At 35.0% G+C, this 17,832-nt stretch overlaps 1 protein-coding gene across 2 annotated transcripts in view; it reads left to right on the top strand.

Moving 5' to 3' along the window:
- The window catches only part of LOC129800053 (uncharacterized), a 162,997-nt gene that overhangs the window by 28,798 nt on the left and 116,367 nt on the right, over window positions 1-17,832 (top strand). For both annotated transcript variants that reach the window (XM_055844420.1, XM_055844421.1), the window contains exon 2: window positions 4,898-4,934. The gene's annotated coding sequence lies outside the window, so the exon portion shown is untranslated. The remainder of the gene's footprint in view (window positions 1-4,897; window positions 4,935-17,832) is intronic.

Below are 17,832 nucleotides of genomic sequence, written 5' to 3'. Positions count from 1 at the left end.
AAAATTTTGTATGGAGAGATATAAAGTTAGTATTCCTATATTCGTATTCCTAGTTTAGAGCAATGTCAAATTCTTTAATCCGAATTTACAAATTGTGTAAAGCCTAGATAGTGGAATGAATCCTTCTGTTTAGTACTAACCATTCCGATTTGAGAGCTCTCTCCGGTTGAGATTTATACTGCACCGATTCAAAGATATCATATAAGAGTGAACTTATTTAACACTAAACCCACCAACCGTTTTTGGGTGTTTTTCGGTCAAATGATAAACCGCGGTAGGGTAGGATACTCAAAAAACTTGTATTGGAAAAGAGCAAAAAAATAAAATTTAAACACTGAAAAATATATTACATGCATATTTTAAAATATTCATAAAATTTTATAGTGACATTATACCGTGTAAACCGGTCAATTTGACCGGGTCTTGGTAGATTTAGTGTTAAAAACCCGTCAGGAGTTCGAAAATTTAAACCAACGAATGAATGCGACATCAGTGCCCCAAAAAAAAACCATTTTTTCTAACTATTTAGAGGACATGATAACTTTTCATTTTCAATTTCAATTTCAATTTGTCAAAAGAAACTACAACAAACAAGGACAACCCTCTTACAAATGCGTGGCAATCAAATAAACAAAATGTGTAAATGAAAATTTACAAAAAGAAATAACAAAAGGTAAAAAAAAATAGAAAAACAAATGATTAAGAAAAAGCTCACTGCTCCAGCCCAGTTTGGAAATGTCTCTGGGTTCCCCGTGGTGCCATATGAACCTCACGGGGAAGCGAGTTATATAAGGCAATCCCCTGACGAATAAAGTTTTATAAAATGTGACATACTACGACACCGGGCACAACGAAGCCCCGAACTCTTGCAGAATTTCCGCTCATAAAGAGGGAAGCCAGGTATTCCAGAGAGCCTGCCGATATCAGGCGGTGCAAGTAACCTAGGGATAGCTTTCTATAGTCAAAAGAAGGTTTTTGTTTTTAGAACACCGGTGTCCCCCTCGTGCTCGAAGGGTTGACTTGCATAAAAAATCACATAAATCACGTCATTTGGCTTAAAAGGTCTGCAGAGAACATCCGCTATCGAGAACCACCTAAGAAAATCAGTTTAAACGTTTCAAAAATTGCGATTTCAATGCACAGGACTAAAAGACCAAAAACAATTGATAGCGCCGATCTACAAGAGTTACTGGATGAAGGTCATTAGATTAGCTTGTGAGCGAATTAAATATGATTCATCAAATCATATTTAGACCGCTTATATGCCATGAAAAAAAAAAACGATTTCAAAAATCGACTTCTGAAGTTTTACGTTTGCGATGTGAAAGGTAATGTTTTTAGAATCGAATTGGTACAGGCGGTGAAAAATGAGTATGGCACGAGCACGCCCCTGGCAAGTTACCTGAAATTTGAAGCCACTTTCTCATATTTCGATTTAAATTTATATGGGATTTTTTTTGCACTCGCGATCGTTACGCTAAACATCTAAAAAGTGAAAAGTTTTTCCGTATCATGAGATACGTTTCCGTATGGAGGGATAAATATACTAAATTTTTGTTTAAATATTTTTTTTCCTCGGAGCACTGTGAGCTGTGTCCGAGATCAATTTAGGAATTGGCTTCAAATAGCTCCATATAAAAAAATTAACTTGCCACATGCTTGGACACTAGTATTTCAAACCCAAATTATCGTAGCTTTGCCTAATTAAAGAATCAAAACAGGAAGCACAACCGAACCTCTTATGTGAAGACAATGATGAACATTTAATGGGTCTGACAGGGAATCATGCAATACGAGTTGCTTAAATCAAACAATACTATCAATGGGCAATATTATCGCTCAATTTCGATCATGTATTGATCGAAAGCCGACCAAAAATCGCTCACAAAATTCAAGCGACTGATATTACAACGACAACGCTACTTCTATGTGACTTCTTTGGTTCAGGACAATATCAAAAGCTTAAATGAGGTGTGCTACTACCCCTGATGTATTCTTTAAACTTAGCTCTTTCGAATAATCAATTATTCTGGTTAATTTCTCACTGCTTGTTTGAGCAGCACTTTATCAATTTTAATTAAATAAAAAATTGGGTGTATGATTTTGGTCCAAGAACGTTCCATTTTATCACCAAGTAATCCATACGTTACGAGAAACACGGCAAAAATATGTAGCTTGCATTAACCGATGATTAAAATGAACTACTTTTTGTGTTACTCCAGAAATATGCTGTCTCGTATTGGCGAAAATGTAAAAAAAAAATTACAGTGCCCGCTTTCTAATCCGGATTGGTGTAGTCCGGACGAGTTCTCAACGGTTACATTTAAAATACCTTTGAGGTTATGTATACATGCATGTTCAGCAATGAAAATGAATTATCCTGAGATGTTTTTGTTTAATAAATAAAGTATAATAGAATAGACTTCTCTAATTATGTTTTTTTTTAATCTTCTTTAAAGGTTTTATTCTAATTTAGGTCTATGAATCCTAAAGAAGTCTATACCAGTTCCAAGTATTTGTAATTCGGTTCCATGAAATTTATTTGTATTAATAGCCATGACCGTCTATCATATAAATCCAATCAAAATTGGTATCCATTGAATATTCTCCTTTAGGCTATTATTACGTCATGGTTATTTCAAAGCTCGTATTCTCAATTTTAAAAGCCTTATCTTCTATGGGGGGAAGTGGGGCACCTTTGAATTGGGGGACCTTGAAAACATTGCTTTTGTTCTCCTACTTTTAAATAAAACTGAACCTATTCATAACATAATTTATTTCTATAGAGTAAAGTGGTACAAGTTGGACAATGGTACAATTGGACAGGGGTTTTTTCTTGATAAATTTAGTACTTCATTTTTATTTGTATATTTTTAATGCTTTAGTTTTATAATTTGGTTCCTTGTGCATAAAAACAAATTTTGTACTGTATTTATCAAGAAAAAATCCATGTCCAACTTGTACCGTCGAATTGTCCAACTTGTAACACTAATTCCAAATTATGTCGCTTTATCCTAAACCAATTATAAAGCTAAATTGAATGATGATAAAGCTCAGTTGTATTTAAAAATGGGAGAAAAAGGCATAATTTCAAAGCTGCTCCAATTCAATAGATGCCCCACTTCCCCCTACTGACCTCAATAAATATTATATTAGAAATCACTATATTATTTTGAAAAATATTTACATCTTTCTGTTAAAATCAAATATTTAGTTGGTAAATTCAAAACCCAATAGTATACCTGTAAATTTTACAATTTGTGATAGATGTTGGTTAATTTTACAATCTCATGACACCAAGAACATTTTTCTCAGTGCAAAGTATTGAGCTGAGGAAATTTGTGCCGGAAGAAAGCAATAAGGGGTGGTATTATTTTTAGTGAAGCTATCTTTGAACAAATGCAAAGGGTAATGGAAGATGGTGGATATGAGATTATGAAACACGCCAAAGTCACATGAATATTTTCATGCTGATAATTGCTAGTATATACTCTTGCACTCATTTGTGACAAAATGCCATGGGTACAAATTAATGAATTAACCATCAACTGAGTTAGTCGCCTACAACTCATAAAATTTAATACACTCTCAACATTATCGCATATAATTAAAATTTATTTCTTTAAGGGGTGTTTCTGAGATTATCATTTCATTTATTCATTTCTCTAACTTTTACAATATTGTTCGTCTTCTGGATGCGGTAAGACAATTTAGAGGAGAATTTCCACTGGCGACATCCAGCAAGAAGAGATTGCAGAAAGAAAAGAAGATTTTAGATCTCTTTATAGCACAATTTAACCTCATTTTTAATGAAAAAGATTTTTTCCCATGATAAGATATTAATCTTTCCGGGACGCATTGTTAACAACTTTGAGAAAACTAATAAAATTTAATGAGTGTAGAATTGCAGGGCAACTTACACAAGTATAACTATCACACAGTGTAATTATAACTTTTATTACGATGAAGGATTTCCAAGGATTTCTCATTATTATCAATTTACACTTTAGAAAACTTTATAGGAATTATCTTTTTGAAATTGAACTTCTTCGCAGTATCCTTTTACCGTGCAAGAAAGTCTCGCAAATTTCAAATGGAAGACTTTTATTTGAGGTATTGATTTGCATAGTTAAAGGTTTCTATTTCCCAGAATTCTCAGTTTGTAATTGAATTATAAGTTGAATATTGAACTCATAGCAATTTATAACTTTATATAAACACAAATTCTGAAACATAAAATAAGATTTGCAAATCAAACTTTAAGTTGCCAGAATTTAAAGGCTCTATTGAGTTTTATAAAATTTTTAAAAAATTACCTTTTAGAATATATTATGCATAATTTAGAGAAAAAGAATTCAAGCTTCGGAAGAATTAATAAATGAAGAAAGTAGCGATAAATTTGATGAAAATTAACAAAACATAATATTTTTTTCGGGTAATACATTCAAAACATAATAACGTTTTGGGTTTAACACAAACAGAATTCTTATACTCAGCTGCAATAGATTAAAATTTAATGGAATTTTATATTTAAACTGAGCTTTTTAATAAAATTTTTAAATAGAAAATTTTCGGATTTAGATCTTCCGGTGTTCGTCAGAAGTAGCTTCTTTTTCTCAATTAAAGACTCAAATGCTTCTCCAAAGCTTTCGACCCTTGGTATGGGTCTTTTTCAGTGGATCAATTTACCATGCATACCAAGGGTCGAAGGCCCTGGAGAAAAATTTGAGTTTTTAATTGAGAAAAATAAGCTTCCTCTGACGAACACTGGAAGATCTGAATCCGATACAATGCGTCAGATACCATTTACTGATCGATACCATTACCGGTCGCATGAAATTGTGTAAATCGAAAATCTTCTGAGTTTTCACAAGATTTTTATTTGGATTCTTTTCAGGTCAGGGAGTCCAAGAGAAAGCATCATTCCATTAATTGTAAGTTCAATTATATATCCATAATGTAGACTTTTTGGCTCTCAAAACGCTAAAGACCTAGGGAAAGTGCTCATAATTTGGGACAGGGGGCATATAAGCACCAATGTCACAAGTTTTATGTGCAATATTCGCAATAAAAATTCAAGTTTTTTTGTTGCTCCCTTTTCAGAAGTGTTGTTCGGAACCTTAAGAAGCTGTTTATCGTATTTGATTCCTATAAAATGAATCTTTTGTGTCGAAATGAATTTCACTGTAATTTTGGACACTTTGCTTGTAATTTTGAACAGCTAATCTAACTCAATAGGACGCCTATTGTTGTTCATTTTAAAAACTCAACTTACCAAGTTTATTTCCTGCTTATAAGAAGGAACCGTAAAATGTTTCAAGGAGCCCAAGTTCAGTCATATTTATCTTAAGAAACTGATCACACTGAAGTTTCAATGAAAGAATTTTAACTAAAAGGGACAGATAATCCTAACCGGCTTATGTAGGTGAGATTCTTAACGTGAGCTAACTCGGAGTGCATGCAAATTCGATTTAGAGCTGAAGTTGGGAGACGCCATTCAGTTATCTTGAATAAAATTCGTGAAATTATACAAATTTTGTATTTAAACCAAAATATCAAGGATTTGGATGAACTGACAGAAATGTGATATATGGGTGAAATGTAGACCAGAATGTTCTCTATAATTTTCTCATAGAACATGATCTCATCGATTACTCAGAAGCCAAGATAAGCGAGGTTTTTTGTTTCTTAACTCGTTTTTTCATCCAGAGTTCCCCAAGTAGTCATTTGTTGAACTTCAACTATATCAAAGAATTGTTGTATTTTGCGGGACTTTCCATTTATAAAACCCTATTTTAAGTGTCTTGGTGGAGTAGAGGCAGTCAAATTGGCATCTGAGTGATTTCAAAGCGTTATTATGGGAAAAATCAATTTTTTCACACTTAAACGGCAAAATCGGAGTGATAGCGTAGTCTGAGTGGAAAATGATGTATGGACGAAATGTAGAGACAAATATGCTCTACAATTATGTTGAAGTAATCATCAAAATCGGTTCAGCGACAGTCGAGATAATTGAGGTTATGTGATATTGAAATTGGTTTTTCGACTGTGGCGCCCCTGGTGTTGGTCCCACGAAGTTCAAATATTCTAGAAAGTTGTAGCATTTGGTGAGATCTTTCGTTTAAGCCCTCATTCATCAAAATCGGTCACATAGAACCGGAGATATGATTTTTTGAATATTGTGAACTTTGACCCCTCATATCTCCGGTTCTATTGAAACCACAGCGCGCATACGCACCATTTTGGAAACGTCCTAGACTGGACTACAACATACTAAAATTTCATTAACTTGCACAATGCCGTTTTTGAGAAAAGTGACTTTGAATTTCGATGAATTTTGACGCTATCACAGCGCCACCTATGGTGACTTTTTGAACTTCCATCTGAAAGTGCTCATCGAGACGAAACCAAAAAGGTAAAATTTAGGTCGCTATGTTAATTAGAACCGGAGATAGAGGCCGGTCAATGTTCGAACTTTGACCCCTTATAGCTCGGGTCAGGGGTTATGGATCGACTTAAGGTTTTTTTTGTTTGATAGGTATAATCAACGGCTACAACATACTAAAATTTCAGCCCGATTGCATAAGGAATTTTTGAGTTATTTAACTTTTAAGCTTTAAAAATTTTCTTTTTAAAAAAAGCGCCCCTAGCGGTGGTTTTATGAACTTGCGATGTTAGAAGGGGAAGTGGCATTTCACGAGAGCTTTCCAAAAAGCCCTCACTTTTTAAATTCTGACAATTAGAACCGGAGTTATGACCATTTTAAGAAAAATTTTTTGGACCCTTATAGCTCGGGTCAGGGGGGTCGGGGGACCTTAAGTTTGGTACTGATGGAAAGCTCTAAGGCCCAGCTATAACATACTAAAATTTGAGCCCGCTCGATGCCATAGGGGCGGAGCTATTGAGAAAACAAAAAAAGGGGGGTCTTCAAAATGGCGGAAGGAGGGGTGGGGGGTGGGGGGTCAATGCACCAAGTTGCAATTTTCATACGATATTTAACCTTTGCCGAAAACCGCAAGTCGATATCTTTTTTAGTTTAGGAGCTATTAAGCTCCAAAGAGCGGCCGGACGGCCGGCCGGCCGGCCGGCCGGCCGGGAACGTAACTTAGCCCCCCATATATTCGTGATCAGGAAGTGGAGAAACACATTTTGGCCAAGTTTGAGCGCGATCGGACGACATGAAATTTTGTTAGGATTATAGTAGGTGAGATTGTTAAGAATCTCACCTAATAATATTCAAAATATAACGAATTTAATATATCCTCGGCAGTGTCACTGATTGCATCCTATCTGCATGGACGCACTCAAAGGGTTAGAGCGAGCAGCCGCTTATCTGAGCCTGAAAGTTTACATTGTGGGGTAGCTTAGGGGTCATTACTGAGCCCACTTCTCTTTTCTCTGTTCATTAACGACCTTCCGTCACTTTTACTTGGTTGCTCCTACCACCTATATGCAGATGACTTGCAAGTGCTATCTGAGGGTAATACAAACAACCCAGCCGATACTGTTAGCCACCTAAATACGGTCTTGGCTTTCATCGAAGCCCATCGAGGGCAATTCAAAATGGCCTTACTCTAAACCCTAAAAAATCATAAGCCCTCATAATATCTAAAAGATCGTTATGTGAGCCAGTCACACCTCTTACAGTTTATGGGCAAAACATTCCTTTTGCTGTAATCTTGGCACCATATTCAACTTGTCTTTCACATGGTCAGATCATATCTCTCATATAAACCAAAGAGTATACTGCACTCTTCGAACATTTTGAAGGTACCGTGAGCTCACGCCGATGAACACTCGATTGCTCTTAGTTAAGGCGTTGCTCATACCCATAATAACCTCTGGGGCTGAGCTATTCTTCGCAACTCATAGTGAAACGTTACGAAAGCTATCTGTGACTTTCCATGTTTGTGTCAGGTACGGTTGTGGTCTTGGTCCCCGTGATCATATCTCCGAGCATCGTTACGTATTGGTGGGTTGTGATCTCCCATCGCTTCTCCGTCTGAGAGCGGTATAGAGTAAAGTGGTACAAGTTGGACAGTCGTACAAGTTGGACAATGGTACAATTTTGACAGAGCTTTTTGTCTTGATAAATTTAGTACTTCATTTTTATTTGTATATTTTAAATGCTTTAGTTTTAAAATTTGGTTCTTTATGCTTAAAAACAAATTTTGTACTTTATTTATCAAGAAAAAAGCTATGTCTAACTTGTACCGGCGAATTTTCCAACATGTAACACTAATTCCAAATTATATCACTTTACCCTAATTCCTTTTTCGCTTGATTATTTCTGGGAAGCCACAATACTTAGCTTCACTCCTGGTTCCTGGAGCCTCTGCCAGTGTTCGGGGACTCTTGGTTTCTAGAGCTAACTCGACTCAGTTGTCTCATACGCATTTTATCAAGGTGGTAGTAATGTTTATTTTACTTCCTTCAATTTCCAGACTAACGGAATAACGACATACTACCTGTTTCAGTATAATTAGACATTTTCATTCAATGTATTTGCTCCTGTTTTTACATTTTTTTTTTAGTTTTTCCACAATTTTCTTTTTTTCCAAGCATTGTAAGAGGGGCAAAATCTATTTGTTTGTGATAAATAACAATAATAATAATAATTTAGTGATATGTTCAACGCATAACAACATTTGTTTTGTAAACATGTTTTTGACATTTTAGTAAGAGTGAATGAGATCTCAATCTAGACATCTCGCTCACTCCCATATGTAATTTTGAAAAATGTTTACAAACAAAAATTATTGAGCCCTAGGCATTAACAAAAAAAATTCTTTGGATGGAATACATTATTCATTAGATATTGAAAGAAAATTTCATAATTTTAAGCAATTTATTTGTGGTGTCCAAAATTACCCTCAAAGTGTCCGAAATTAGAAGCTGTTCTGAATTATGAGCATTTCCTAATGAATGAATGAATGTGCACTGCCGAATGATGTTAATTTTCATACAATTAGACTCTATCTCTAGTAACGACCAGATCGGCAAAACTAACCCCTAAGGAGTTAAGTTAAAAGTCTTAGTGATTAAAAAATCGTGTGAATTTATGTATATTCCATTCTATCGGAGTAACAACAAAGAAGAAGGGAGAGAAACAATACCATAAGATACATATATTTTTTCAATACATTAATCAAGTGTTTGTATATATTGAATGGCAACATTATGGAAATTATAGCAAGTATGAGATGAAAACTCACCCTAATCATACCATAAAATAATATTTCATGTGCCAATGTGAAGAAGAAGTCATATAGCACGTGAAAATTATGTGAGATGAGAGGAAACTGTGAAAACATACAAATAATGTACATATCTCAACTAAATACGGTGGTAATTTATTTTGCGCTACTCAAGGAAATTATGTTCATGTGCGAATCATTTCCTAAGATGCTTCAAGGAACAAATAGGATATTCTGCAGGAGAGAGAAAGTTAATTGCACGTGGAGAGAGAAACGGAAGTGGTATCTATGATAGAAAATCTTGAGAAAACAAGCATGATGGTTTGTGGATATTAAGCAGCGAAACGTGAAAAAATTTCCCAACAGAAATTGCAGATGGGAAGAAGAGATAACGATTGAGGAGAAATGTCATAAAAATCTGAAGAAGAAAAAAAGTATACAATTTCTAAAGAAATTGGAATTTTGTTGTGAAAGGAACGTGCAAGAGAAAAATAATTAAACTTTTATTTTGCAACTTGCTTGTGTCTATCTGTTTTTGTTGACTTTCGGGAAAAATCTCTATCTCAGGGATGTTTTCTGCCACTTCCTGGAAGATCTCCTCCTCCCAGAGCTTTTCCAAACAATCGCATTAGGGATAGAAATAGAATGGGAAGAGATGGAGAGAACAAAACGAGTGTCACCGTTCGTGCTAGTTAAGCAATTTTTCTATTCATCAAATCCCTTTATCAGGGTTTGGAAAAAAGGGCCGATCACACACAAAAAAAACCTGCGTGACATGAATTACTGATATACGTTTTAGCAGTCACATACTCACACCTCGTGTGATAAGGGTGAAAAATATATTTCAAGGGAAAATTTATGACGGCACGCTCTTGCCTCCACCAAAGAATCAAAAACTCATCGATTTTTCCTTCATAGACTTTCCACGCTACGAATGACAATCACTTGTAATATAATACTGTTCTTTATATTAATTTGCATAATGTCTTTTTTATTGCATCAGCAGCGTAATGCATGATTTCAAAAAACGTTTATCGCCATTATTCTGAACTCTTATACGTATTTGCCATGGAAGTTATGAGTGAGCTTTAAGCGATTTATGTTTATTTAAATCGTCCCCGATGGAAATGGTATTCCTCCCCAAAAACGAAAGTTAAGAAGAAAAAAATCAATGTGAATAAGATGTGGCCTTTAAGAAGATAATAATTTAAATAAAAGAACAAATTCCATAAATCATCACGAGAGAACCATGATATTTCGGTCAAAAAATTTTTCCCATTTGTCCTCTTCTTCTGCGGAAGAGATTACTTTTTTTCTCTTCTGGGAACATTTGAAGTCAACCTTTTTCGCCGAGTGATTTGGAGTGACTTTCTTTTGCTGAGGAAAAAGCCATAGGAGTATGAGAATTGGAATGTTGGAATCTCGTGGGCCAACAAAAGTATATCGTCATCGAGCCAAATCGTCTGGCAAATTGTTCTCCACCATATCGAGAGAGAGAGCTTTTCGCCTCCAAGCCACTCCACTTGTCGCCTCATGTTAGCGAATATGTTACGGAAATTGTTAAAATGTATCGAATTTACTATCTCAATTTTTCCACGTACTACATACATATACTACAATGAAACAATAACACAAAGCAAGTAACAACTCACTTTAGGCGTAATGTTAGCATATTTATCTCATTTTCCCCTTAAAGCTTTCAACTGTATGTTTTTTTATGAGTACACTCCGCTAGAAATTGTATTGAACATCCTATTACAAACAGAAACTTAAGATTAATCGAAAACCATCCGGAAGCTCTCTTGATCGATAACGCATCAGGGACTTTCTAGTACAAACACTCACGTGTTTGCTTATGAACAGCTTGAAGCCGTTTACACAACAAGAAATAACCTCCTGTGAAGCTTTAATTTCTTTGCTCAAGATAACAGTCTTATGACTTATCAGTTTTACCTCCACCAGACTATACATTTTCCTACAGAAGGAAATCAATATAAACTAAAAATGTGACTATACAGTAAATGTGACCTATATACAGAAGGTCTCAAAAGTTTGTTGCCTCATGCATTTTCAGGAAACCATATGGAAAAAATACATTTTAAATTCTTTTATGATAATAAATTACCTCGAGTCCGTAGATCTTATTTATGTATTTCGAAAAAATAATTCATTTTATTTTATAAAAAAAAATAGTTTTCAAAAAGTTGTTTATTTTCACGCGCCATAAGTTTGTTGCCTCATTAAGAAAAGTTACTCAAAATGGTCAAATATGTGTAACAAAAATCAATAATCATCATTTTTATATACATATTTTAAGCATTGAAAACTTTAAAAAGGGATGGCAAAGCGTCCCAGGCTTTGCGAAGTGCTCGAACTCGTGACTTATGGCCTCTACACATTGGGAGCAATTTTTGTCAAAAATGGCTTTTTTGAAAGAAATTCCCTGGAGCGTTGTAGGGGGAAACGTCAAATTTCTGTCAAAAACGCAATTTTTGACGAAAATTGCTCACAATGTGTAGACGCCTTTAGATGCTATACCTCAAAAGTACTTTCGCATCATCTACTGTTTACCCGTTATCAAACCATTTAAACAGATTCATAAATCCTTAAAACGTCCCCAAAATAGATTTAAGAGTAATAGAATTGATTTTTTGGGAAAAATTAATTATCGGTTCGTAACCGGATTATTACCGGTTTAGAATCGTTTTGAAAATCACTGCAAACATTGCCTAAGATACACCTCAGGAGCAATATAATTCATCAGTTGGATCAGCAAGTGTCGCAACTTCCTCATCACCTCATCAGCACTTCTTCTAACAATATACTATACAAGAACAGCTGATGAGATGATGAGGTAGTTACGACAATTCCTGATCCAACTGACGAATTAAATTTCGAATGAACAATAGTTCTCGGTTATGAACCCTTTTATTACCGGTTCAAAACTGATTGGAACTCTTTCAGATTTATCGAAAATTGCAAAACCTTTCCAATGAGCCCAAACATGATACCGTTCGTCTGGGAAATACGCTTTCTAGAGCTTTTTAAACCTTTGACCTCTCTGACCTTGAAAAACCGTTATTAGGAATGACTCAACGTAAAAAGGCGAAATGTCCTATTCCACAGAAATTTTGTAAAATTGTACGAAATTTTGAGGATTATCACTGGAGACATACGAAGTGATCGCAAATCGTATAATCCGGTCAAAATTTTGTAAAAATTTGTATTTGTTCACAAAAATAGTTTGTAAATTGATCACATGATGAGAAATTTTTGTTCAATTTTTTCGCATCGTGGCCTCTAACAGCTCAGTTAGCAGAGCACTCGTATAGTTAACGAGAGGTCTCAAGTTCGATTCTGGGTGGAGGCAGAAATTTTTCATAACTCCACTGAGAAAAAACTAAATGATTTGAGTGTCACTTGCTCTGATTAACGATTCTCTGTACTTAAATACAATTAGGGGAATGTGGGCATGGTTCGCACAGAGTGAACCTTCAAACGATGCGAATTTTCTCTTTGATTGCAAAGAGCTGGTTTGCCATTTCTAATCTTGTCTTGTGAGGTTAATAGTTAATCAACTATCGTATGGGTAAGATGTGACGACCTAGATCTTTGCAAACAACGAGAAAATTCGCATCGTTTGAAGGTTCACTCTGTGCGAACCATGCCTAGATTCCCCTAATATTCAACACAAAGTTCACAAATTCTCACAATAACTTCAAAATACAATTGGTTGACAGGATGTTTGTTGAATTATTTGACCTTGACCATTTTGAGTAACTTTTTCAAATAAAGCAACAAACTTTTGGCGCATGAAAAATTAAGAACTTTTGGAAAACATTTTTTTGATGAATTATTTTTTTAGAAAAATATAAATAAAATCTATGGATTACAGCCAAATCGTTTTCAAAAGAAAAATTTTGAGAAGTAATTTTTTCTGTCATTTTTTCCATTCCCGAATATACATGAGGCAACAAACTTTTGTTACCTACTGTATTTCAAAAACTAGGCACTATCCCCCTAGTTTTCAAAATTTGGGTGCAAAGAGTCACATTTTTGGGAAACATTGAAAAAATTTAGTCGTTACCAAGCTTGGGATTGTACAAAATATGGGTACTTTCCCCTACAGGTCTACAACTTCTTTTAAGGTTTTCTCTAACTCGATGGAAAATCTGCTTCTCCAGCCTGGATTTGAAGATTCATTTTGTGGGAAATTTAAAAATGCTAGGACGTATTGGAAGTTGGAAGATATGAGGAATTTGTAACTTACATTCTCTTACGGGATGAAAGATGTTATATCCAATTGACGTAAATGTGCACTTTCTCTCGGTATTACAGAGATAAAACTCCAACTTCCAATATACTTTGAGTGAAACAGCTTTAAGAGGGATATCTCCTGTGATTACCAGTGAAAAAGGTTAGTTATCCTAAGGGCCTTGACAGACCTGAGGATTTGCCGAGAGACGGCTTAGAGTAATTATATTCGAAATAATGGTTAAACTTCCTTTTAATCATTTTCCACTAAGTCGTCTCTCGGCTTAAGTCGTAAGTGTGTCTAGGGCATAAGATAAAAACACTCTTCTTTTGGTTTTGCCCAGAACTTTCGATCACTCTAGAACCGAAAACTGGGATCGAAAGCTCTGAGCAAAACTTAAAAGGTGTTTTCATCTTAGGGTGACTGACCTTTTTCACTGGCAATCACCGGAGATATCCTTCTAAAATCAATTGCTCCATTTCATCGTCGAAACAGCTCTATTTTTCTTGCTACTTTTCCTTTTCCCTATCCTTATTTAAAGAAAATATTAAGTTGATGTAAAATTTCAGTATCATTCCATTCTGGACTTGTGCCTATATATTCAATGAGTGATATGCTCCAATTTTTTGTAAATTCAAATAAACTTAAAAGAGGTCCACTGAATTTATGTACTATCCCTAGGAGTTTTTTTCTGGATCTGTTCCCAGTCCTAATTCCGTTTGGTATTATCCTTTGTGTTCGTGAACATGGAGCAACATCACAATTCAAGTATTGGGGGATTAATGGATATTTGGGGTGAACAGGAATAGGATCTAAATGGTGCATAATTTGTTGTTTCTCATCATTTTACTCCCGGTGTCTAATGAAAAGTACACAGGCTATCCCCTTTTGAAAATGCACCCCTTCCATTTAGCCTTAATATGAATGTGTATTAGAGTGTAATTGGTTGGAGGTTTTACCATAATTGCTAGCTGCAAAATTGATGTAATTTATCTAAATTGTCTCTCATTCGCTGGTCCTCTTTCTCCGTCACACCCTCAATACCTCTCACTTACATCCTATGAGAGTGTTGTATGCAAATTAGGGTTGTTTGTATGCTGATTGTCGTTGTGGTGGTTCATGTTTTATTTTATGTAGTTCAGAACTAACAAGCCCAGTGTCCTAGTGGCTATTTGTTCTGTGGGCTCAACTATTATATTCCCCATTTCGATTCATGTTCAAGAGAGATTTTTTTTATATTTCCAAAATCTACACCATATTTGCCTCCAGAGGACATCCAAAAAGACGGAAAAAATAAAGTTTTGTCCATTCAGTACAGAATATGCAAAATAAATCATTTCAAACTAGAGCTTTGGACAACAATCGTATTGAATAACATCAAAATGAAGTGATTGTACACTATAAAAAAGCTAAATGAAAAAAATTAAATGCTTACCAAATAGTTCATACGTGTTCATAACTTTTTCACAGACTTATCCATATATTAAATTTTATGTATTATGTTGAGTGGAGTGAAAAAGCTCAAGAGTGGTTTGTTGAAACTTTTTGACTATATGGCTCTGGGTTTATTTGTTCAACTGTGGATAATTCACAGAGACTCTAAGTAAAAATTGTTCTTAGTCCATAAAAATGAATAATGCATCTGCATTCTTCTTTTTTTTTTTTGTTCTCTCCATCGATAGCATTCATGGGGCAATAAGACAATAACTGAAAATTTATATTTTCGACTATATGAGAAGAACAAGAGAGATGAAGTAAAATATGAAGTGCACTTCATATTTCAGTGAAGATTTATCTTCAATGGCAATTTTCAAATGGTTCTGAAGTTGTGAAATGAACTTTGCCATAGATAGTCAACTCATATGTACCTATTCAATGGAAAAGGATACTTTTCCTTTAGTTGCTTGTGCTCTTGTGCATATGGAATCCCACTGAAGGAAACACTTTAATTATTTCCATCGAGGACAATCGATTTCTCGTAACCTAGAAATAAGATTGTATAGAAAATTCAGTATTTGAAATACGCACGGAAAATTAGAACTAAAATATGTTATTTTTCTTAAGCAGTCTTTTAGTTGTCATTAATGCATCATAAAAACTTAAAATTTAATTTTAAAATTTCGAAAACTACTTGGGAAAAGCTTTATAGAAAATGTTCTATATATTTTCTTAATGAATCAGATATATATGTAATGTCAGTATATAGAACAAAAAGTTTTCCAAACACTCGAATGCAGGAAAATATCTTTCTGTCTCCAAGCAAAATTCACAGAAGGAGCACCAAGTTCGCTTTCGCCAGAGTTCATGTAATGTGTCACCCCATTACATTGCTATAGGGGGAAGTAGGGCACCTTTGAATTGGGGCAGTTTCGAAATTGGGCTTTTTTTTTTATTTTTAAATAAAATTGAACTTTATAATGTACTGGTAAAAATAAAAGGATCAAATTGATCCCTTTGCAATGAATGCATCAAATTAACATGTTCTATTATGATAAATGTGCATCCAGACTTCGAAATTTGATCCATGCTTTACAAAAGGATCAAATTTAGATCAATTTGATCCTTTTATTTTTACCAGTGTGTAATTTAGCATTGCAATTGGTTTGTGACGCTAAATTATATAACGATGAGATCCAGTTTTATTTAAAAATATAAGAAAAAAGCTCAATTTAAAAGGTGTCCCGTCCCACTTCCCCCTACTGAAAAAGTATCTATTTCATGATTAAAAATTTAATTCGCCAACAAGGATTTTGGAACTCAAAGGTTCAAAGGTCAAAGGTTTCAAAACTGATCGGTATTTGAGAAAAAAGGGACAGATAATCCTAACCGGCTTATGTAGGTGAGATTCTTAACGTGAGCTAACTCGGAGTGCATGCAAATTCGATTTAGAGCTGAAGTTGGGAGACGCCATTCAGTTATCTTGAATAAAATTCGTGAAATTATACAAATTTTGTATTTAAACCAAAATATCAAGGATTTGGATGAACTGACAGAAAAGTGTTATATGGGTGAAATGTAGACCAGAATGTTCTCTATAATTTTTCCATAGAACATGATCTCATCGATTACTCAGAAGCCAAGATAAGCGAGGTTTTTTGTTTCTTAACTCGTTTTTTCATCCAGAGTTCCCCAAGTAGTCATTTGTTGAGCTTCAACTATATCAAAGAATTGTTGTATTTTGTGGGACTTTCCATTTAAAACCCTATTTTAAGTGTCTTGGTGGAGTAGAGGCAGTCAAATTGGCATCTGAGTGATTTCAAAGCGTTATTATGGGAAAAATCAATTTTTTCACACTTAAACGGCAAAATCTGAGTGATAGCTTAGTCTGAGTGGAAAATGATGTATGGACGAAATGTAGAGACAAATGTGCTCTACAATTATGTCGAAGTAATCATCAAAATCGGTTCAGCGACAGTCGAGATAATTGAGGTTATGTGATATTGAAATTGGTTTTTCGACTGTGGCGCCCCTGGTGTTGGTCCCACGAAGTTCAAATGTTCTAGAAAGTTGTAGTATTTGGTGAGATCTTTCGTTTAAGCCCTCATTCATCAAAATCGGTCACATAGAACCGGAGATATGATTTTTTGAATTTTGTGAACTTTGACCCCTCATATCTCCGGTTCTATTGAAACCACAGCGCACATACGCACCATTTTGGAAACGTCCTAGACTGGACTACAACATACTAAAATTTCATTAACTTGCACAATGCCGTTTTTGAGAAAAGTGACTTTGAATTTCGATGAATTTTGACGCTATCACAGCGCCACCTGTAGTGACTTTTTGAACTTCCATCTGAAAGTGCTCATCGAGACGAAACCAAAAAGGTAAAATTTATGTCGATATGTTAATTAGAACCGGAGATAGAGGCCGGTCAATGTTCGAAATTTGACCCCTTATAGCTCGGGTCAGGGGTTATGGATCGACTTAAGGTTTTTTTTGTTTGATAGGTATAATCAACGGCTACAACATACTAAAATTTCAGCCCGATTGCATAAGGAATTTTTGAGTTATTTAACTTTTAATATTTAAAAATTTTCTTTTTAATAATAGCGCCCCTAGCGGTGGTTTTATGAACTTGCGATGTTAGAAGAGGAAGTGGCATTTCACGAGAGCTTTCCAAAAAGCCCTCATATTTTAAATTCTGACAATTAGAACCGGAGTTATGGCCATTTTAAGAAAATTTTTTTGGACCCTTATAGCTCGGGTCAGGGGGGTCGGGGGACCTTAAGTTTGGTATTGATGGAAACCTCTAAGGCCCAGCTATAACATACTAAAATTTGAGCCCGCTCGATGCCATAGGGCCGGAGCTATTGAGAAAACAAAAAAAGGGGGGTCTTCAAAATGGCGGAAGGAGGGGTGGGGGGTGGGGGGTCTATG

The sequence above is a fragment of the Phlebotomus papatasi genome, chromosome 1 (assembly GCF_024763615.1).
Source record: "Phlebotomus papatasi isolate M1 chromosome 1, Ppap_2.1, whole genome shotgun sequence".
NCBI classification, from domain to species: domain Eukaryota; kingdom Metazoa; phylum Arthropoda; class Insecta; order Diptera; family Psychodidae; genus Phlebotomus; species Phlebotomus papatasi.
The sequence above is the reverse complement of the archived record's forward strand: the minus strand, read 5'-3'. Positions and strand labels throughout refer to the sequence as shown.